The sequence below is a fragment of the Lithobates pipiens genome, unplaced genomic scaffold (assembly GCF_037356315.1).
Source record: "Lithobates pipiens isolate NorthernLeopardFrog02 unplaced genomic scaffold, aLitPip1_a1.2 Scaffold_19, whole genome shotgun sequence".
Classification (NCBI taxonomy): Eukaryota; Metazoa; Chordata; class Amphibia; order Anura; family Ranidae; genus Lithobates; species Lithobates pipiens.
The window spans coordinates 284,009,595-284,032,963 of NW_027507764.1; positions in this window are offsets into that span (position 1 = coordinate 284,009,595).

Consider the following 23,369-nt stretch of genomic DNA (forward strand, 5'->3'; position numbering starts at 1 on the left):
TTTGGACAGAAGCCAATTAACCTACCTGCATGTCTCCTTGCTTCAGAATGAACCCCAGATCTGGGCACATCGCCTTCTTGAACAAAAGGCTGAGGAACTTTCCAACCTGACCACCTTTTTTGACGCTATGGCCCGAATTTATGAGGACCCTCAGCTCTCAGCAGCAGTCGAAGCCACTCTCCATGCATTACAGCAGGGCCGCAGAGGACTACATTGCAGAGTTCAGGCATTGGAGTGCAGACACCAATTGGAACGATGCTGCTCTCCACTACCAGTTTCGGTTGGGTCTGTCTGACCCCCTTAAAGATGAACTCACCCGTATAGGGGTTCCTCAGACTCTGGATGAACTTACCAATCTAGCCATACAGATTGATAGACACCTACGTGAACGCAGGTCAGAGAGAGCAGGTCCGTCACATCCAACCTGGATGTTGCCAAGAGTGCCCAGTTACTCAAGTACTATGCCGCTAACTCAGTCTACTCCTACTACAGATGTGCCAGAGCCTATGCAGCTGTATTTGCTACGACCAACGCTCACACCTTTAAAACGTCAACATTGCCACATGAATGATCTGTGCATGTATTGTGAGGAGCCTGGGCACTATGTGAGATCCTGCCCCGCCAAGGTCCGTAAGTGGCGTCCCCCTTCTGCCGATCAAGTCCTTGCAATAACCAATGCTTCCCCTCATCTTGCTCTTTCCATTTTGTTGTAGCTCCCCGGGAAAGAACATCCAGGTTCCCGCTATCGTTGATTCGGGAGCATGCAGCTGCTTTATGGACTCTGCTTTTGCAGCAAAACACCACATTCCATTATGTTCCAAGACCCAAGGACTACTTATGCATCTTGCCGATGGATTTGCCATCCGGTCTGGTCCTGTCACCCAGGAAACCATCCCCATCTCTACCAGCATATCCAATCTTCACCATTAACTTTTATGTCTTGACATCATCTCTTCACCCTTGTTTCCAGTTATCCTGGGTATGCCCTAGCTCCAGACCCACAACCCCTGCATTGACTGGACTACCAGAGATGTTGCCTTTCCTTCATCTTATTGCTTCCAACACTGTCTACCAAAGACCTCCAACCAGCCCACAGCTCTGATGTGCCTGAATACTGAAGCTCGCCAATTAGTCCCAGAGGCATACCACGACTTCATGGATGTCTTCAGTAAGAAAGGTGCAGAGACTCTCCCCCCTCACCGGGTCTATGACTGTCCTATGGAGCTTTTTCCTTTAAATTTTTCCTTTAAATGAACTAGAACTGGCAGCACTTAAAGACTATATTGATCTTAAGAAAGGATTTATCCACTCTTCCAGATCCCCTGCAGGAGCTGGCATTTTCTTTGTGGAAAAAAATGACCATACCCTTCGGCCATGTGTCGATTACCGGGAACTAAACAAGGTGACCATTAAAAACCGCTATCCTCTCCCTTTGGTGCCAGAACTTTTCCAGAGACTGGGGGCAGGAGTCATTTTTACTAAATTAGACCTACGGGGGGGCCTATAATCTGGTTTGCATAAGGGAGAGTGACAAATGGAAAACAGCTTTTCGCACCCGATTCAGACATTTTGAATACCTTGTGATGCCTTTTGGGCTCTGCAACGCCCTTACCACCTTCCAGCATTTTATAAATGACATCTTCGGAGACTTCTTGGACTTATTCGTCATCATCTACCTAGATGACATTTTGATCTTTTCTGCCTCCATCAGTAGCCATCGTCAACACGTCAAGTGTGTGTTAGAGCGACTCCGACAGCATGGCCTTTATGCAAAGTCTGAGAAATGTGAATTTGAACAACAGAGCATACAGTTTCTGGGACTAATCATTTCTGTTGAGGGCATTAAAATGGACCCTCAAAAAAATTCTGCTATCCTTGAGTGGCCTGCTCCTGTGGATAAAAAGGGGGTTCAGCGGTTTGTGGGCTTTTCGAAATTTTATTGCAAATTTATTAAAGGATTCTCAGCAATCATCTCGCCTATTACTCAGCTGACCAAGCAGGGAGTTCGATTTCATTGGACTCCCAAAGCCCAAACTGTTTTTGACAGCCTCAAGAGACTTTTTACCTCTGCTTCTGTACTAAAACATCCTGACCCGGCTGTCCCGTTTGTCCTGGAGGTTGATGCATCCGAAGTCGCCGTTGGGGCAGTACTCTCACAACGACAAGGTCCCAAGGCTCTTCTGTTCCCTGTTGGCTTCTTTTCACGCAAGCTGACTTCTCCTGAAAGAAACTATGATGTGGGAGACAGAGAACTGTTAGCAATAAAAGCAGCTTTGGAGGAGTGGCTGTACCTTCTGGAAGGAGCGGCTCACCCGATCCTGATCTATATGGATCACAAAAACCTGGAGTACCAGAAATCTGCAAGAAGGTTGAAGCTGCGTCAAGCCAGGTGGGCGCTGTTCTTTTCCAGGTTTGCTTTCCATGTCACCTACAGACCGGGTTCTAAAAATACCAAACCGGACGCATTGTCCCGCATGTTCAATAATCCCAAAGTACCTACCTCTCTGGACACTATTCTGTCAGCAGAAAACTTTCTCCTTCTTCAAGAAGATCTTTTAAGTCGAATTAAGCAAGCTTTCAGTGAAGATCCCCCCTCCTGCAGAAGCAAGGGCTGCTTGCGAAAGATGGTCTGTTCTGGCTCGAGGACAAAATCTTTATTCCAGAAAATGTTCGGGCCACCATACTCAGGCTGTGCCACGACCATATACTAGCCGGCCACTTTGTTGTCTCCAAGACGTCTGACCTAGTGCAATGCACGTTCTGGTGGCCGCAAGTTGCAAAGGACTGCAAAAGATACGTGGAGTCTTGTACCATCTGTACTCGCAACAAGGGTAATAAGGCCAGGGCTTGCGGCTTGCTTAAACCTTTACCTGCTCCAGAGAGACCCTGGAAATTAATCTCCATGGGCTTTATTGTTGAACTTGCCCCTTCAGAAGGCCATACTGCCATCTTTGTAGTAGTGGATCAGCTGTCCAAGATGGCACACTTCATCCCCTTGAAAGGAACACCATCGTCACCAGAAACTGCACACGTTGTTATCAGGGAAGTCATCAGACTTCATGGAGTTCCAGCCAACACCATATCAGATAGGGGAGTGCAGTTTACCTCTCGGTTCTGGAAAGCACTATGCAGTTCCCTTGGCATCGAGCTATCTTTTTCCTCTGCATACCATCCTCAGACAAATGGACAAACAGAGAGAACTAGCCAGACTCTTAAGCAGTATCTTGGCTGTTTTTCCTCCTTTTCTCAGGACGACTGGTTCTCTTTGTTGCCACTGGCCGAGTTTGCATATAATAATTCTATCCATTCTACCATCAAACAGGCCCCTTTTTTGCCAATTATGGTTACCACCCATCATTTCTACCTAACTCTGTTCCTGAATGTTCCGTGCCAGCCGTTCTCAAGACTGAATCTTTTCAGTACCAACACTAAACTGTTGCAGGAAACCATGACCAGAGCACAAGCACTAAACAAAGAGACTTTTGATAAAAACAGATGGGGGAACTGATTCTGAAACCTGGAGACCAGGTTTGGCTGTCTACAGTTAATCTTTGACTCGTTTGCGCTTCAAAGAAATTGGGCCCTAAGTTTCTGGGTCCTTTCGCAGTCAAGAGGAGAATCAATGAGGTGGCTTACGAACTAGAACTGCTAGAATATCTTTGGGTACACCCCGTTTTTCATGGTTCTCTCCTGAAACCTGCCATCTCTAATCCTTTCCCAGGACAAGCCACGGATCCCCCTGTTCCTATAATGGTCAATGGTGAAGAGGAGTTTGAAGTGGAGGCAATAATGGATTGTAGGAAGAGAAATAACTGTGTCCAATTTCTCATTAAATGGAAGGGGTATGGTTCCGAAGAAAACTCATGGGAGCCTGAAAGCAACATACATGCCAAACATCTGATCCAAGCCTTCAAGAGATCCCTTCCTGAGAAAATGGCCCGGTTGGGCATCCAGAGGCTGCCTTCGGCGGCGAGATTGACACATTGCTGGCCCCGTCACCTGGTATGGACTTAAAGGGGAAGCCGTGCCCCAAAAACCCGGCGTGGGGGTCCCCCCAAGTTCCATATCAGACCTTTATCCGAACACGCAGCCCGGCCGGTTAGGAAAGGAGGTGGGGAAGAGCCAATGCCCCCCCCCCAAGCTGTACCAGGCCGTGTGCCCTCAACATGGGGGGTGCTTTGGGGAACTGGGGCCTCGCGGTCCCCCACCCCAAAGCACCTTGTGACCCCCAAAGTCGGAAGAAGACCCCTGGGCGGCGACGAAGAAGAAAGCTGGGTTCCTCCGCTAGTAAAAGAGCTAGCAGAATATAACGGAGGAGTCCGGCGAGAAGATCCCCCAAGAAGGAAGACCCCCGGAGCAGTGCAATAAATTATTTTTAAACCTTGTGTGTTGTGTTTTTTTTTTTTTATGTTTTTTTCAAAGGTGAATGGGTAGGGGTACATTGTACCCCATAGTCATTCACATCGGGTGGGGGGCCGGTATCCGGGGGCCCCCTTATTAAACCACTGTGAATAATCACATGTCCTGTTCCTGTAAAGTCACGACCTGCTGCTTCTTGTTTCCTGCCTCCTGGTTCCCAGCATTCTCTGGATCCCTGTAAGATCACACCAGTGCCCCGGGCTGCAAAGGGAAGACATTTATGAGACTCCAGTACTGCCGATTTTCACCACATACTGAACTCATCTAATTTAACCTGTGAGTTACTACTTGTTTTTATTAAATATATGATTTATACAGCACTCAGTCTGGCGCCCCTCTGTTCCCATTTCTGGCAGCCAGCACCCTGAAGACTCAGGTGGGGGCTTTATCGGTTTTCTTTGAAAAAACGTTATCAAAAGAAGTTTTCCTTACTAGATTTTTCAGGGCTCTCGCATAAAGTAGGCCAGTAGCCCTTAAAGATTTTTCCAGTTGAGATTTGTCTATTGTTTTGCAGGGTTTCTTGGGAGCTCCGTTTGAACCCTTACTAGAAGCGTCATTACAGAATTTGGTTCTCAAAATAATTTTTTTGGTGGCTATCACCCCTGCAAGAAGAATCAGTGAGCTACAAGCTCTGGCAGTTAGAGAAGCCAACCTGAAACTTTTTGCTGACAGATTGGTCTTTCAAACGGACCCAGCGTTTCTTCCTAAGGTGTCCTCACTGTCTCTGGCCACAATGACATGCACGCGGTGTGTGGCAACTTATATAGGGACATCGCCGGATGATGTCCCCGCCCATTATGATGTCACAGTCCCAGAGGATGCTGGACAACGAGACAGCGACGAGGCAACAGCTCAAGAAGAGAAGAACAGAAGAGAAGAACAGAAGAACAGACGGCGGCGACAGAAGACCGGGCCACCGCTTGTAAAAGAGCTAGAAGAAGGCGTGGAGGCCCGGCAAGAAGAACCGAAGAGGGGGACAAGACCACCGAGGATGTGGACAAGACCCCTGAAGTCAGAAGAAGAGGTCGGTGGCGAAGAAGAAAGCCAAGCTCCTCCGCTATAAAAGAGCTAGCAAAAGAGCAGAAGATAGCGGAGGAGTCCGGCGAGAAGACCTCCAAAGACGGAAGAAGACCCCTGGAGCTGTGCAATAAACTATTTTAAGCCTTGTGTGTTGTTGTTTTTTTTATTTTTTTCACAGGTGAATGGGTAGGGGTACATTGTACACCATACTCATTCACATAGGGTGGGGGGCCGGGATGCGGGGGCCCCCTTATTAAAGGGGGCTCACAGATTCCGATAAGCCCCCCACCCACAGACCCCGACAACCAACGGCCAGGGTTGTCGGGAAGAGGCCCTTGTCCTCATCAACATGGGGACAAGGTGCTTTGGGGTGGGGGGCCGCGCGGTCCCCCCTTCCCCAAAGCACCCCCATGTTGAGGGCACGTGGCCTGATACGGCTCAGGAGGGGAGGGGCGCTCGCTCATCCCCACCCCCTTTCCTGACTGGCCGGGTTGCGTGCTCGGATAAGGGTCTGATATGGACCTGGGGGGACCCCCACGTCCTTTTTTCGGCGTAGGGCTTCCCCTTTAACTCCATACCAGTTGACGGGGCCAGCAACGCTTCCTTCGCTAGCCCCGGCTACCTGGAGCAATGCTCAAAATGAGCGGACTTTTCTCCGGGCGGGAAAAGTCCATTCATTTCAAAAGTATGGTGGACTAGCACACACACAGCCTTATTGTCCACCGGACTACAAGTCCGGTGGACATATTTTGGTGCAAAAAGTCAGCCGGAGCCCACACACGGGGGGATTGTCCAGCGGACTTGAGTAGGCTGGACTTTTCCACCGGATTGTTTGATTGTGTGTACGCGGAATGAGATGTCTTTACGGGATGTGTCTGCTTCTACATGGCTTTTACATTTTTTTACCCAACACTCCAGGTTCCTTGCCACCACCGTGGAAGCCATAGCAGGTTTGAGGCTTATTGACGTTGCATCCCAAGTTTTTTTAAGGATGGAGTCTGCCTTTTTATCCATTGGTCCTTCAATACCCCTATATCGTCAAATGCGAAGTTTGTGCATCTAGAAACCTGCAAGAAAGCCGCATTTACCCAAGGTTACTTATTCCACACTTCAGAGTCCTTATCCTCAAATGGGAACCTTCTCCTAAGGGTATTGGAGAAAAAAGGGTCTCTCTCTGTATCCCTCCATTCTTTCTTCACTGACTTTAATAGGACCCTATGAACTGGAAACACCCTGTGTTTTGTTTCATCCATACCCTGGTACATTTTGTCGTGAACCGACAGTTGTACCTTTTCCTCCTGGATTTCAAGAGTAGTGTAGATTGCTCTTAATTTGTCATCCACCTCCTCTCCTCTAGGGGTAGCTGGTACCGAGAGGTTCTGCTATCATCTTCCTCTTTCTTGAATCTCTGAGTGAGAGAAGAGTACTTCCCCCTTCATCACCTGAGTCCTCAGTCTCCACTGATCTGGATAAGGATGCCTTTGGACTAGGTGGTGGATTCTGGGGCTCAACCAGAAGTGCTGGGTCCTGCATCAAAATGGACCGAGTTTGTAAGTTCTTTAACAGAGGAGAATAGGTCCTTGTATTGTTGGAACGTTTCCTCCTCCACCAGATCTTTTATACACGCTCTGCACATCGCCTTCTGCCATGAGTCTCTAAGGGGGTTCTTGCAAGGAAGACGTTTCCTCTGGCTTGGTGGATTAACATGTTTAGGTTTTTCCTAACGCTTTTTCCTGTAACCATAGTTTGAACTAAACCTAGTGTCCTAAACTAGTAAAACCACCACCAAGCCAGAGCAGAGACAGAACACCCAGAAAGCTAGTGAGGCACCCAGTCCACACTGCAGGGTCTGAGTGAAGTAACCTCTGACCCTGCAGCCACAGGCTCCCATCAGGGAGGAACACCAACAACCACAAAGCCCCTAAATTACAGAAAAAAGTCACCACTGTACCCCTCTTACCTGGTGCTAGGGGCGCCTGCATCCGTCATGGCTGTTTTGCTCTCGTCCATGTTGTAGAGAAAAAAAAAAGCAGCCAGAACAAAAAACTCACAGGTTTTTACATTTTCCCGGCCACCGTGTCATCAGCAATGGCTGGAAACGGGAGCGCCAGTCATCTGACCTTCCCCCTCGTCTCTGTATTCCAGGCACTCAGAACCAACAGTGCCACGCCCCCTCAGGAAGCCGCACCACCGGAAATGACGCTCTCGCTGGCCGGGACCCGGAACCGATAGGCAGGAGATGGCGCTGACCTGCAGTGACCCCCACCCCATGGAGGAAACACAATAACTGAGGCCATGGTGGAAGAGGAGGGGTTTTAAAGACTGCATGTATTTCCTGAGAAGAAGGTGGAACTACGCTCTCTCAAAGGTTGTCCTGAAAGGCGATTTGAGAAAAATTAGTCATTTTAATTCCAAATACAAACATTCATAGGCTCACTTTTTAGTTGATGTGCAGATAGTGTTATGTTTCTCATAATTAAAAAACTTTAGGCAACACTTTTTTTTATAGAGCAGCATTTATCAACCTTTTTCCAGTTGAGCGCCCTTGAAAAGTATTTTCTTTATCGCACATCATAGGACACAGAGCCTTAAAGTGGAAGTAAACCCATGGATTTAAACAGTTAAAAAAAAAGGCATGACGGGAATGCTAACTGCACATTGGCTGTGCTCTCAGCCAAACTATCAAACCATCCAATGGCTGGTGTCATAACGAATCACATGTGCAGCACCATAGCAGTTGAAGATTAAACAGAGGCAAAGATGGCAGCTTCCTTGGCTGAAAACAATAGGGGAGTTTACTTCCACTTTAAGTATTTACTTAGTGGGTTATAGCTACCTTCAGGTGTTGACACTGGCACACCCAATACAGGAAGTTGACTCCCCTATATAACCCCTCCTCCTTCCAGGAGTACCTCTTTTTTTTGCGAGTGTCTAAAGGTGTTGGCACGAGTGAAGATGTGCTCTGTGGAGCTCCAGGAGGGATCCATGCTGGATTTAAACAGCCTCCACAACTGAATCCATCCTGCCACTGCGGCTCCAGCATGGTATCCAGGCCTCGCATACAAGAACAAGGTTTTGCCTGTTATGTTTCTCTTTGAGGGCTGGGCCCTAGGAATCAGGACTCTTTTTGATCTTGCTACATTACCTAAAGCTGTCCTGAGGGGTGCTATACATGGTCCAAAGGAGTGGAACCCCTATTAAAAGGGCCCCAGTCTTTGAAGGTTTAACCATGCTGCCTGCCGTGATGGGTGAAGTAGAAACTGCAAAGTCCACCTATGACTTTTCTTTCAATTATATTGTAAAATGCCTTAAAAACTCCTCTAGAGGTAGTAATAGTCTATAGACCATGGTTTAAATCTGTGCTAATGCAGTGTGTCTCAACAGCTGGGGAGGGGGTCTCCTCTCCCCCTAAATGGGGAAACTGAGTGGATAGGGATACATGTTATGTTTAAACCAGCATAAATATGAAAAGCTGATAAATCGGCTGTGTAAATCCCCTTCCTCCCTCCCCCGCCGCCCCTCTGAAGTAACTCTTGCTAAAGCACAGGAAATGACGTGGCGCATAGACAATCAGGCTCACACCAGAAAACACTTAAAGCTGGTACTCTGGGAAACAGACAGTGTCTTTCAGAGCAGCTGAAGCAAGGCTGCCACAGGACATAGACGCGCTGGTGCACGTGAGGGATTTACACAGGCATTTGCAGTACAGGAAAAAAAGTATTGTTTAGCATTAGATTATTCTATGCTACCACTGTTTTTCCTACTATTGTTCAAATAAATAGAACAGTTCTTAGAGTACCTTTGCTTTTTGTACTTTGCACTATGGCTTCAAGGCTTACTACTAAGGTACCAAAACCATCCCCAGGAGCTGGGAATTCCAGACATGCCTCCACATTGGCATCCTCTCCGGAGATACCTGACATGGCAAGCCAGGGTGAGTCATTGGAAGCAATTGGTGGTGCAACTGCTTTTCACACTTCTGCCCCATATACGTGACTGAAGATGGATTTTCCTCTGCCCTGCAGGGCTTAGAAGGAAGATTGCGGCTTTAATCGCATCCTCCATTAAAGTCATTGGAAGCAATTGGTGGTGCAACTGCTTTTCACACTTCTGCCCCATATACGTGACTGAAGATGGATTTTCCTCTGCCCTGCAGGGCTTAGAAGGAAGATTGCGGCTTTAATCGCATCCTCCATTAAAGGAGATAAGAAGCGTGTTAGATACCTCTCTCCCACTCCAAATCCGTTTCCAGTCCACACATTACTACAGAAGCTTTATAATGAATGGAATCATCTGGATAAGCATTTTCTCCCTCCAAAGAGATTCTCAGTTCTTTATCCTATGGAGGAAACATTCACCAAAAAATTAAAAGTTCCAGCAGTAGATGCTGCAATTTCCAGTGTGAATAAAAGTTTAACTTGTCTGGTAAACAATGCACAAATGCTAAAGGATCCAACATATAAAAATTTGTAATTCCTGTTAAAATCCTCTTTTTCTTTAGCAGGTACTGTTGCTCAGCCTGCAATTGCAGCTATAGCCATCTGTCAGTCCTTAAAAGACCAGTTCACAGAGGCCCTTAACAAGCTCCCTGCACAACAGGCCAGTGAGTTGGCCGATTTACCAAAGGCATTATGTTTTGCCATAGATGCTATAAAGGATTCTATTCACCAGGCTTCTCGCCTTGCACTTGTGCTAGTACACATGCGTAGGACCCTTTGGCTAAAGGGTTGGTCTGCTGAAGCACCCTGCAAAAAACTACTGTCTAGTTTCCCATTTCATGGGGAGTGACTATTTGGCGATGATTTGGATAAATACATCCAGACAATTTCCAGTGGAAAAAGTACTCTTTTGCCAGTCAAAAGAAAGTATAAACGTCCTTCATTTAAACTGACTTTCTCTCCTGCACCAAGCGCATCTGCCTCCAAGCAGTGGCGATGGCTTCCACCGTCAGATTCCAGAGGAAAATAGCAGGGTCAGGCCCAGGCTCAAAGGAAGACCTGGAGCCGCAAGACTACAAAGCAGAATACTAAGACCTCTTCCTGAACAGGCGTGTCCCCTCACCAAGGTAGGGGGAGGACTTCTGCATTTCGCAGAAGTCTGGCAGAGGGAAACTCAGGACAGATGGTCTCTCTCCACAGTGACTCTAGGATACAAACCAGAGTTTCGGGAGTTTCCACCATCTCGCTTTCTGAGATCAAACATTCCCAAGGATCCAGGGAAAAGATAATCCCTGTTTCAAGCATTAGACCGATTATTGACTCAAGGGGTAATCATACAGATCCCCACAGAAGAACAAGGTTTAGATTTCTATTCAAACTTGTTTACGGTACCAAAACCGAATGGAGATGTCAGGCCCATCCTGGATCTAAAAAACCTAAATCGGTTCCTAAAAATTTGCTCATTTCGAATGGAGTCGATCAGGTCAGTGGTCTCAATCCTACAAGACGGAGAACTTTTGGCGTCCATTGACATCAGGGACGCATATCTGCATGTCCCTATATTTCCCGGTCACCAAAGGTTTCTGCGATTCAAAGTGGAACAATGGCACTTTCAGTTCGCGGCCTTACCCTTCGAGCTAGCCACAGAACCACGGGTATTCTCAAAAATACTTGCCCCACTTCTAGCCAGGTTGAGGGCACAGGGCCTAACAGTGTTGGTGTACCTAGACCAGTGTTTCTCAACTCCAGTCCTCAAGGCGCCTCAACAGGTCATGTTTTCAGGCTTTCCATTATTTTGCACAGATGATTTGATCAGTTTCACTGCCTTAGTAATTACCACAGCTGTTTCATCTGAGGGAAATCCTGAAAACATGACCTGTTGGGGTGCATTGAGGACTGGAGTTGAAAAACACTGACCTAGACGATCTGTTGTTAATAGACCAGTCATTGACTCGCTTAAGGGAAAGCGTACGCATTACAACCAGTTACCTGGAAAGTCTCGGTTGGATCCTAAACCTAGGGAAGTCTTCCTTAAAACCAGTAAGAAGGCTGGATTACTTAGGCCTGATCATAGATACAGTCCAGAAAAGGGTATTCTTGCCTCCAGCAAAGATCAGCTCCATACAAGAGCTGGTACAGATGGTCAGGTCAAAAGCAAATCCTTCAATTCGCCTTTGCATGAGGTTGTTTATGAAAGATGGTATCTTCATTCGAAGCAATCCCCTATGACCAGTTCCATTGAAGACTGTTGCAAAACAGAATCCTCTTTGCTTGGAACAAGATGATCCAAGCTTTGGAGTTGCCAATGTGGCTGTCCCCAACAGTGTCTCAAAGCCTCAGTTGGTGGTTACGAAGCCAGAATTTGCTGAAGGGGAAATCCTTCAGACTAATAATCTGGAAAGTAGTAATGACAGATGCCTGCCTCTCAGGCTGGGGAGCGGCAATAGAGGAGACAGCTGTCCAGGGACAGTGGTCAAAACTCGAAGGAGCCCTGCCCATCAACACCCTAGAGATTTGGGCAGTGTATCTAGCTCTGAAAACCTGGATCTCCAGGTTAAAGAATTATCCAGTCCAGATTCAATCCGACAATGCCACGGCTGTGGCCTATATCAATCATAAAGGGGGCACCAAGAGTCTCTTGGCTCAGATAGAGGTGAACCATATCCTAACTTGGGCAGAAAGGAATGTCCCACCCCTATTTTCAGTTTTCATTTCGGGAGTAGAAAATTGGCAGGCGGACTATCTAAGTCACCAGCAGTTATTCCCAGGGAATTGGTCTCTTCGCCCAGAAGTGTTTCAGTCTGTTTGCCAAAGAAGGGGGACTCCAGACATAGATCTTCTAGCGTCCAGATTCAACATAAAGTTAGTCAACTTTGTGTCCAGAACAAGGTATCCACTCGCATACGGAACAGATGCGCTGGTAACCCCATGGGATCAGTTTTCACTGATCTACGCTTTTCCCCCGATTCAGCTGCTGCCTCGACTTCTTTGCAGGATCAAGCTGGAAAGAAAGCCAGTAATTCTGGTAGCACCAGCATGGCCCAGAAGGTCATGGTGCACAGAGATCATAAAGATGGCAGTGGAGGGTCCTTGGCCTTTCCCACTAAGGCCAGACCTGCTGTCACAGGGGCAGATATTCCATCCTACATTACGAACGCTAAATTTAATGGCTTGGCTATTGAAACCCACATTCTAAAGAAGCGTGGGCTTTCCAGGTCTGTTATCTCAACTTTAATCAATGCAAGGAAACCAGTTTCCAGAGCTGTATATTATAGAGTTTGGAAAGCGTACCTTTCCTAATATGAATCCAAGGGTTGGCACCATTGGAGATATACAGTATTATAGGCAGAATCCTTGCCTTTCTACAATTGGGCGTAGAGATGAAGTTGGCCCCAAGTACTGCTACGCATTCTTTAGTCTGGGGTTTTATGCAAGGGGTGATGTGGATTAATCCACAAGTTAAATCACCTTTAACCCCTTGGGACTTGAATTTAGTTTTGTCAGTGTTACAAAAACTTCCATTTGAACCATTACAGCATGTTCCCTTAGCCCTTCTGACTAGGAAGCTAATATTTTTGGTTGCAGCAAGGAGGGTTTCAGAATTGGCTGCTCTTTCTTGTAAAGAGCCATATTTGATTATTCATGAGGACAGAGTGGTGTTACGCTCTTGTCCAAGCTTTTTGCCAAAAGTGGTTTCAGGCTTTCATCTGAACCAAGATATTGTCCTGCCATCATTTTTCCCAAAACCATGTTCCAGGGAAGAAATCACTACATTTGTCTTGATGTAGTGAGAGCAGTGAAAATCTATTTAAAAAAAACTGCTCAGATTCGTAAGACCGATGTCTTATTTATTCTGCCAGAAGGTCCTAAAAAAGGACAGGCAGCGTCGAAATCCACTGTTGCGAAGTGGATTCGGCAAGTTATAAACTTATGATTTAAGGGGTAAGATTCCCTCTATTCAAGTTAAGGTGCACTCTACCAGAGCGGTTAGTGCTGCATGGGCAGTGCGTCACCTCCTTTGCTCAGATCTGCAAGGCCGCAACTTGGCCTTCAGTCCATACATTCACAAAATTTTACCAAGTGGATGTAAGAAGGAATGAGGATATCGCCTCTGGGCGCAGTGTGCTGCAGGCAGCAGTATAAGTCCTCAAGGTCTGGGGGTGCCCTACTTGTTGTGTCTCACTCCCCTCAAGTAGCATTGCTATGGGACGTCCCACTAAGTAAATACTTAAGGCTCTGTGTCCTATGATGTACGATAAAGAAAATAGGATTTTTATAACAGCTTACCTGTAAAATCCTTTTCATGGCATACATCATAGGACACAAGGGTCTCGCCCCTCTTTTTTTAATGGGGTTTAAGTATATTGCTTGGCTACAAAACGGAGGTACTCCTGGAAGGAGCGGTTATATAGGGGAGTCAACTTCCTGTATTGGGTGTACGAGTGTCAACACCTGAAGGTATCTATAACCCACTAAGTAAACACTAGGAGTCCGCACTATAGCTGAAAGACCACTGCAGCGCGGACGCCAATTGCCGGGAGACTGTCCCTGGACGCCCTTCTATTTACTTCCGCAATGCGTGCTCCCGCTGGCGCGCATCGGAGTAGTTTTGTGTTTTGTTTTCAATGAAGTTCTGTGCTGGCCATGTCCCTTGGACACAGCCAGTCACAGATCGCTGTAAATGGCCAATCACAGCGACCGTTTACAGCACAATCAGCGCGTCCAATGAGAGATGATCTCATATGTAAACATATGCGATCATCTCTCATCGCCGGCTCTCCCTCCTCACACAGAGAGGAGGGAGAGCCATCACCAGTCATCAGCCATCATCAGTGCCACGTGTCGTCAGTGCCACATAGTGCCATCTGTCATCAGTGCCACATCAGTGCCACATATTAGTGCCATCTGTCATCAGTGCCACGTATCAGTGCCATCTGTCATCAGTGCCACCTGTCAGTTTCACGTGTCATCAGTGCCACGTATTAGTGCCATCTGTAATCAGTGCCACATATTAGTGCCATCTGTCATTAGTGCCACGTGTCATCAGTGCCATGTATTAGTGCCATCTGTCATCAGTGCCACATCAGTGTCAAGTGTCATCAGTGCCACGTATCATTGCCATCTGTCATCAGTGCCACGTCGGTGTCACGTGTCATTGCCTGGTGCTCCAGGGCCTTCAAAAGTGTAATAGGTAGTCAACAAGTTAGATGTGTAATTTATGCTCCTAGAACACGTAATGGTGCTCCCTGAATTTTGGGCCTCTCTATGTTGCTAGGCTGTGGAAAAGTCGTAATATTCAGGAGAAATAGCAGAATGTATTTTGGGGCATTATTTGTGGTATACACATGCCATCTGAGAGAAATAACCTATTACAATGACAATTTTGTGGAAAAAAAATCATAATTTTGCAAAGAATTGTGGGAAAAAATGACATCACAAACCTCACCATGCGTCTTACTAAATACATTGGAATGTCTACTTTCAAAAAAGGGGTCATTTGGGGGGTATTTGTACTTTCCTGGCTTGTTCGGGTCGCAAGAAATGAGTACACCAGTACTTCAGGCGTGATCAATTTTTTATGATTTGTACCACAGCTTGTAGACTCTATAACTTTCACAAAGACCAAATAATATCCACTAATTTGGATTATTTTTTTTACCAAAGATAGTAGCAGTATATATTGTAGCCAAAATTTATGAAGAAAAGTTAATAATTTGCAAAATTTTATCACAGAAACAAAGAAAAATTTGTTTTTTTTTCACAATTTCCGGTCTTTTTTCATTTATAAAAATTAAAAACCCAGAGGTGATCAAATACCACCAAAAGAAAGCTCTATTTGTATGAAAAAAAGGAAAAAAAATGTATTTGGATACAGTGTTGCATGACTGAGTAATTGTCATTCAAAGTGTGAGAGCGCTGAAAGCTGAAAGATGAAAATTGGTCTGGTCAAGTATTCTGTTGTCAAGTGGTTAATGCTCTGTGTCCTATGATGTACTCCAAGAAAAGGATCTTACAGGTAAGCGGTTATAAAAATCCTATTTTCGGGCGCATGCGCGGCGCGAACCTGGAAGGTCGCACTTGAGCGGAGCTCCGTCACAGCGGGGACGCTATCTCACTCCCCGGGGCCGTTTAACGCACTGTTTGAGCACCTGAAGTACCTGCACCCCCGGAGGAAAGATCGGTGCATGCCGTCCGCCAAGTCCCGTCGCGGGAAACCAGCACAGCGGTCCCTCACAAATTATCTCCTCAGGGCCCGGGAGATGGCGGGGAATTCTCAAGATGGCGCTGACCTGGGACGCACGCCGGAGCTCAGAGGCAGCCCTGCAGCCTCCCCTGCACATTCGATCAGGGATGGTGAGTACTCTTTACAACTCACCAAAGCGGACTTAGATGACAGCCTCACAGCTATGTATACAAAACTGGCGGAGAAGTTTCAAACCGAACTCCATAAGTCCACCAGCACTTTGCAACAGGAGCTTGCTGTTTTAGGAGGCAGAACTGACTTACTGGAAACAAAGCATGATGAGCTGCAGCTTGCATACTCTGACCTCCGCAGGGATCATGAAACCCTCTCGGAGTCGGTCTCCCAGCTCCAGGGCCACTTGGAGGACCTTGACAATAGAAACAGACGTAACAACCTGAGGCTCAGGGGGGTCCCGGAGGCCATAACTGACATAGCCCCTGCCGTGCTGAAGCTGTTTCAATCCCTACTGCCTGCTTCTCCTATCTCTGCATTTACCTGTGACAGACTGCATAGAGCTTTGCGGCCCAAGCCCCCGGGAGACAAACCTCCAAGGGACATTATTTTGTGTCTCAAGGATTATTTGGTGAAGGAGGAGATCCTAAGGGCTTCTCGAGCCACCCCCAACATTACCCTGGAGGGGGTCAGGATCCAAATCTACCCGGACATTTCCCCGGCGACCCTGGACAAGAGGCGTAAATTTAAAGAAATCACGACTCCCCTGCAGGAAGCACGAATCCGGTACAGATGGGGATTTCCATTCAAACTTCAGGTTATCCAAAACGGCACCACGTACTCTGTTACCACCATTCAGGAGGGCAAGGAGCTCCTGGTCAAGCTGGGACTCATGGCGAAGGAGGACCTGCCCAGGATGCCCTCTACACCTCGCCCTTCGGCCATATGGGCCACTCCTTCCCCGAACAGAGACCGCAGGCGGCAAAGGCAAAACCTCAGAGCCCACCTCATGTGAGGACGTGTCTTGTATTTTTTTTTTGCATTTTGATATTTAACCCGTTGGCCCGGTTGCTTTTCTTTTCCTTTTTTTTCCCCCGGCCTGGGATTTGATGGGACTGGTGGACTGGTGTGGAGGCCAGCTGGGGGGGTTTTCTTCTTAGAACACTGTGCTTTTGACACCCTTCCCCCCTCTGGCCCAATGCGCTTTTCTGGATGCACCTTTGGCTCTACCTAGTCCCCGCTGTGCGGAGATATTGGTCCCGCGCTTGTTTGTCCCCCCGCTCTTGCGTCCCCGCGGGAGAGTTGAGGGTTGGGGTGAGTGGAGGCAAGTTAGTCCCTGCTCCTCCCCGCCATCTGTCTCCTCTCGGGTGGCCGAGAGTGTTGGACCATGAGGTCCTACTGTTCAGGAAGGTCACTCACCTGGCAGATATGGTTTATCTTTATGTCGGGATGGTCTATCCCCTCCCGACCCCAATGGTTTATATGTTCACTATGTTTTTTTTGGTTGTTTTTATTTTCAGGTACGGGACACTTTTTTGTTATATCATTAGAATACCTAAGGTTAAGATCCTCTGGAAACACTTCTTTATATACGCTAGTTGTCTTCCGCTGCAGTGCGGCCTATTGGGCTGTCCAATGTGTGTATGTTTATCTTTCACCCCCCCCCTCGGGATCGGAGTTAAAAGCCTCTATTGGGTTTTGCTTTTCCCTCAATATGATCAATGGGGATTAAGATAGTCTCACATAATGTTAAGGGGTTTAACTCCCCTCAAAAACGTAAAAAAGCATTTAGTGCCTACAAACAGTTGCGGGCAGATGTGTTGCTCCTCCAGGAGACACATTTCTCTACGGGTAATCACCCCTCATTTTTCGATAAGGCTTATTCTCGTGGTTATTACTCCACTTATGCATCCCGATCCCGAGGGGTGGCTATTTTTTTACGCAATGGGGTTCTGTTTAACATGGACAGAATGTATAAGGACCCTGAGAGCAGATTTATCATCCTTCAGGGTTCCTTGCAAGGTAAACAGGTCACCCTAGCAAATGTTTATGCACCCAATGACTCACAATTAGCTTTTTTTAAAGCGTTCTTCCGGGTCCTGGATGGTTTTATTTCTCCCCACATGATAGTGGGGGGTGATTTCAACCTGGTAGCTCACTCAGTGCTTGACCGTAGTAGGGACAGAGGCTCCGCTAACGCCTTTTCGAAGTCTTTAAAAGCATTGCTTCTTTCCCATAATTTGACAGACTCTTGGAGGGCCCATAACATGGGGGCCAGGGAGTATACATTTTATTCTCACCCTCATGACAGTTATTCCAGGCTGGATTATTTATTCTGTTCTGCAATTCTCCTGGCAAACTCCACTGCTGCATCCATCCACCCCTGCCCATGGTCAGACCATCAGATGGTTTCCCTAGACCTGTCCCACATGGGCCTTAAGCCCTCAGTGGCGGGTTGGAGACTAAATGAGGCACTTCTTTCCGACCCATTCGTGTTAACGCAGATTTCCTCCCATATTACAGAGTATTTTGCTCATAATGATACGAATGAGGTGTCCCCCCCCATACTGTGGGCCGCACATAAGGTAGTGGTCAGGGGGCACCTGATTCAGTTAGCGGCAGAAAGGAATAGGCAAAGGTTGGCAGACATTCGCAGACTCACGATCGAACTGGACAGACTTTATCACTTACATTCTCAAGATCACGACCCTAACATCCTCTTACAAATCAACTCGCACAGACTAGAACTTGACAGAATCTTGTCTGACAGAACTGAGAAAGCTTTACGCTGGTCTAAGGCCAAGTTTCTGTTACACAGCAGCTCGGCCTCAGCTATGTTTGCTAGAAAGTTGAACCAATCTATTCAAGCACCGCATACATACAGATTAAGAAACGCTCAAGGCACTGCAGTTTCCCACCCCGCTGAGATCCTTAAAATTTTTTCCAAGTTTTACGCTGACCTTCTCTCCCCCCCGGCCTCCCCTCCGGACCGGGCCCTCGAGGCTTGGCTGGAGGAGATACCGCTCCCTAAATTGACTACGGTCCAGATTCAAGCATTGAATGCCCCGTGCTCTGATCAGGAAATTTCTAAAGTTATCAAATCCCTTAAACCCTCCAAAACCCCCGGGCCAGATGGATTCTCGGCCCAGTACTATAAAAAATTTCAGGACTCCCTGACACCGTACCTCAGGGCCATGTTCGATCATATCCTTGAGGGTAATACCTTCCCGGATGACATGCTCTTGGCGAATATGTCTCTGATCCCCAAGCCGAACAGGGACCACACTCTTCCACAGAATTATAGGCCGATTTCGGTTATCAACACCGACCTCAAGATTTTTGGGCGCATTTTGGCCGACAGGCTCTCTAAGATAATCACCTCTCTAGTCTCCCCTGACCAAACGGGTTTTATACCGACCAGACAGATCACGGATAATATCAGGCTTGCCTCTAATGTCATTCAGGATGCTGATCTATTTTCCCGTAGAGTTTTACTGTTGGGCCTTGATATCCACAAGGCGTTCGATAGTGTGTTGTGGTCCTATCTAGAACTGGCTTTAGGGAGATTTGGTTTTTCCGGAGCCTTTGTTCATGGCTTTAGGGCACTTTACCACCACCCCCGCACCCGAATCAAGCTGCCAGGCTGCAACTCAGACTATTTTACACTGGGTCGTGGAACCAGGCAGGGGTGCCCGTTATCGCCCTTGTTGTTCGCCCTCGCCATAGAACCTCTGGCTCGGGCGATCAACCTCAACCCTGATATTAGGGGCTATGTTAAGGGCGATCAGGAATTTAAGCTGAGCATGTATGCGGATGATGTGCTCCTGTTTTTGACGGACCCCATGGTCTCCATACCTAACTTAGTTTCAGTCCTGCATGATTTCCGGGGTCTGTCTGGTCTGGGTGTTAACCTCACGAAATGTTCAGCTCTGCCAATTAATTTTCCCCAACAGATAGCAGCTCAGATTCAAGCGAACTTTGGCTTTCCTATGGATTGCCAGACCTTCTCCTATCTGGGGATTAAGCTAGCGGCTTCTAGCCATAAAATATACCTTGCTAATTACCCGGCTATGTTTTCCCGAGTTAGACAACTGTTACACACCTGGGACTCTTACCATATTTCATTTTTGGGCAGGGTTCAGGCGGTTAAGATGTCGATCCTCCCTAAACTATTATTTTTATTTAGATCCCTACCCAACTATATTTCCCGTCTCACCCTGGAATCTTTACAAAGTGATATTAATAAGTTTGTCTGGCACAACAAAAAGCCTCGTTTGGGCAAACATATGTTATACAGGAGTAGAGACAGGGGAGGCCTGGGTTTACCGAACATCTGGTTGTACTACCTTTCAGCCAGATTTCTCCAGCTTGCCCAATGGCACTATTCCCCGAGATCAGTGCCCTGGTTGCGCTTTGAGCGCGCCTCGGTGATCCCCTATTACCTCCCCGGTCTTCTCTGGAATAAATCCTTACACATTAAAGAGCTCTCAGCCCTGAATACAGTTGTGAGTCAGTCACTTCGCCTATGGTCCCTGTACAGTGGGAAATTCTCACTTCGTCCCCCTAACCCAAAACTGGCCTCATTTATCGGGAACCCTGAGTTCCCTGCGGCCCTTCAGGATCATGCTGGTTTTGCATTATGGACTAGGGGGGATCTGATCACCTATGGTTCCCTGCATGTCAGGGGGACCTTTCGGTCTTTCGGATCCCTCCGGTCCTCTCATGCCCTACCTAACTCGGAATTTTTTCGCTACTTGCAAATTAGACATTTTTATAACACTTATTTCCCGAGGGCCACCTGGGGGGCGGACACCTTATTTGAGAGACTATGTGGCCCGGAATCTAGAGATAGGGGCGGTATTTCCATCATATACTTATCCCTTACGGATGTGGGCCTTTCGGAGAAATCTGCGGCCATACTTAAATGGGAACTGGAGACGGGAGAGGTAGTCTCCTCGGAGGAGTGGTCTCGCAGAATTTCTAACATGCATAAGTGTACCAGGTCCGAGGCGGTGAAGGAAACGGTGTTGAAGCTCCATACCAGGTGGTATTACACCCCTGCGAAGCTGCATACCTTCTTCCCCACCGTTTCTGGTTCTTGTTTTCGGGGTTGCCCTGATTCAGGCACTCATCTCCATATTTTTTGGAGCTGCCCAGCTCTCAGAACCCTCTGGCAGAAAGTGCAGGACAGAGTGTCGGGTATCATTGGCACCCCTGTCACGCTTACCTTCCAAATGTGCCTCTTTTTTGCTGATATCCCCGGTTCTACCCCCCCAGAGCAAAAGCTCTCCCATACTCTCTTTAGTGCAGTACACTGGTCGATTGCCTTATTCTGGCGTTCGCCTACGGTTGCATGGGAACGGGTGCTCAAGAGGATGGCTGCAATACAGTTAATGGAGAGGATTTCCCATACAATTTTGGACACCATGCCGGTATACGACCTTAAATGGAAGTCTTGGTCCCCCTGAGACCCTATGCCTTCGGGCTGGGACTGTCTGGGAGTCTGCTCGCCCCCAAACGGGGTTCAGACCTAGGTTGAGGATCTTGTAGTTCCGTACCCTTTTTGAGCATTTATTTCATTATTTCAGTTTTAGTTATTGTTTTGTGCTATGATTCCTGTTTTTCTTTGGTTTTCTTTGGCATTTCCATACTTGTTGTTATTCGATGTTACAGTCACTACTCCAGTGCTTGGTATAGTGGGGGATACTTTATCTCTGTTTGATGCTTTGCTCTCTGTACCCCCATGAACAATGACTACTGTGTTGGATGGCAGCTATTTATCAACCATTACTCTGTTTTGTACTTGAATGCCTGCTATTCCATTACCGCAAGCAATGTATTGTTGTTTACTCTGTGTACTGTACTTTGATGTTAGTATTCTGGAGCACTCAGTCGCTCAATGTATGTGCCTATTTTTTTCTCTTTATGTCTCAATAAAAGTTCGTATTAAAAAAAAAAAAAATCCTATTTTCAGTCTTGAGGCATCCCTGTCCAAGGCTTGGTTCTTGTTACTGTGTGTCACGGAACATGCAAAAACGGAAAATTGTATACTCACCTTTCCGTAATTTTCCTTTCTTGGTGCATCTTCATCGCAGCATACATATGGTTTGTGACTCCACTCCCACAACCTGATAGGACTGGTTAACTATAAATCAAAGACAGACCCGGCTCACAGAATTCTCTGTAACTCTCACCATTTGGGTGGGCATCTGTATGCTGCCATGAAGATGCACCAGGAAAGGAAAATTACGGAACGGGCAAGTATACAATTTTCCGTTTTCCTGGTGCATCATACATATGGGGACTAACTCGCCATACGGGAGGGTGCAAGAAAAATTTGTAATCATCAGTAGCGCAAGTATGCACCATGATTTTTCCAAATTTTACTGTCGCGAGCTGCGTTCACCTATAAAAGTGTAATAAAGGTGTCCTGGGAGGACCATATTGCTGACTTGCAGATAACCTCAGGAGACACTCAGCGCTGAGCTGTCCAAAGAGCTGGCACTGCCCTAGTTAAAATGTGCTCCTAAGATCTCCAAAACAGGAAGGCCTTGAAGAGTTGGCTCTTTTAATTGTCTTAACAATCTAGGAGGTGGCAGAACGTGTTGATGCTGACTGATCCTGTCTTAAGCCACGCTGTAACCAAGAACATATTTTAGCTTTCCTGAATGGAAAGGTAGCTGCCAAGCAGGTCACCAGCGTTAGCTCAACATCCACTGAACCAAGAAAGACGGCAAATTGACTTCCTGGTTAAATTGGAAGGAAAAAGACATCCCATGGATAAAAGCAGTCTGGCGTTTTAGGACTATTCTGTTCTGTCTGGGTATAATAAGCCTGCAGTTCTGACATCCTTCACAGAGGTTGTAGCAAACAGAAATACGGTCTTTAGGGTTTGCAGAGTGTAGTCAATTCTGTAGGATAGAAATGAGGCCTTGATAGAAATGGGGACCATAAGCAAGTTCCACATAGGGAACAATGGTTTCCTGGAAGGCCTATAAACTTCATACAACCCTTTTAAGAATTGCATCACTAAAGGGTCAAAGACTCCTTAACCCCCTGCAAATGCAGACAAGGCTGAATTTTGAGCTTTAAACATATTTGAACCTAGGCTCCTGTTCAGCCCATGTTGTAAGAACTGTGGACCTCTCTGGTTTGACACAAGGTAGGCACTACCTGCACTGAGCATACTTGACTTGATAGCCACTGCCTCTCAACTTCCCGGCCATCAAAAGTAATCTCTTGGAGCTGGATGGCAAAACTGTCCATGAGAGAGCGAATCCTTCATCACTGGAAATGGCAGTGGTGATTAAATGCTTAAGAGTAGGAGAGAAAGCGAGACACACATACACACGCACACACACACACAAGCCTCCTAAGCCAAAATGGTATATTTGCAATTATTGATACAGGAAGCTCCACTGGCAGCCTAAGAATTCTAACCTTCCACTGCTGTCTAGGCACAGTACAAATCTTGCTCCTCTTGCTAAAAGGAGTAAAGGACAGAAGTGCTTTGAACACTACTCGGTTCAAGAAAATTCAATACTATTCCTCATAAGTTTAACATCCCATGACCTTAAGCAGCCTGGTCTTTGAAATGAGTCACCCAACCTTTCTAGCTGGGGTCTGATGTGATAATGTTCCATCTGAAAACAATTGGTCAGTTACCAAGAACCAAGGATACTCCGGCACTGTTCTGCTGGAAGAGACTTCACTCCCAAAGCACCTTTGGCTTTCTCTATCAGGAGGATGGAATTTCCCTTGTGCAAGTTCTACTGAATTTTTCCCGGCGCTATTGC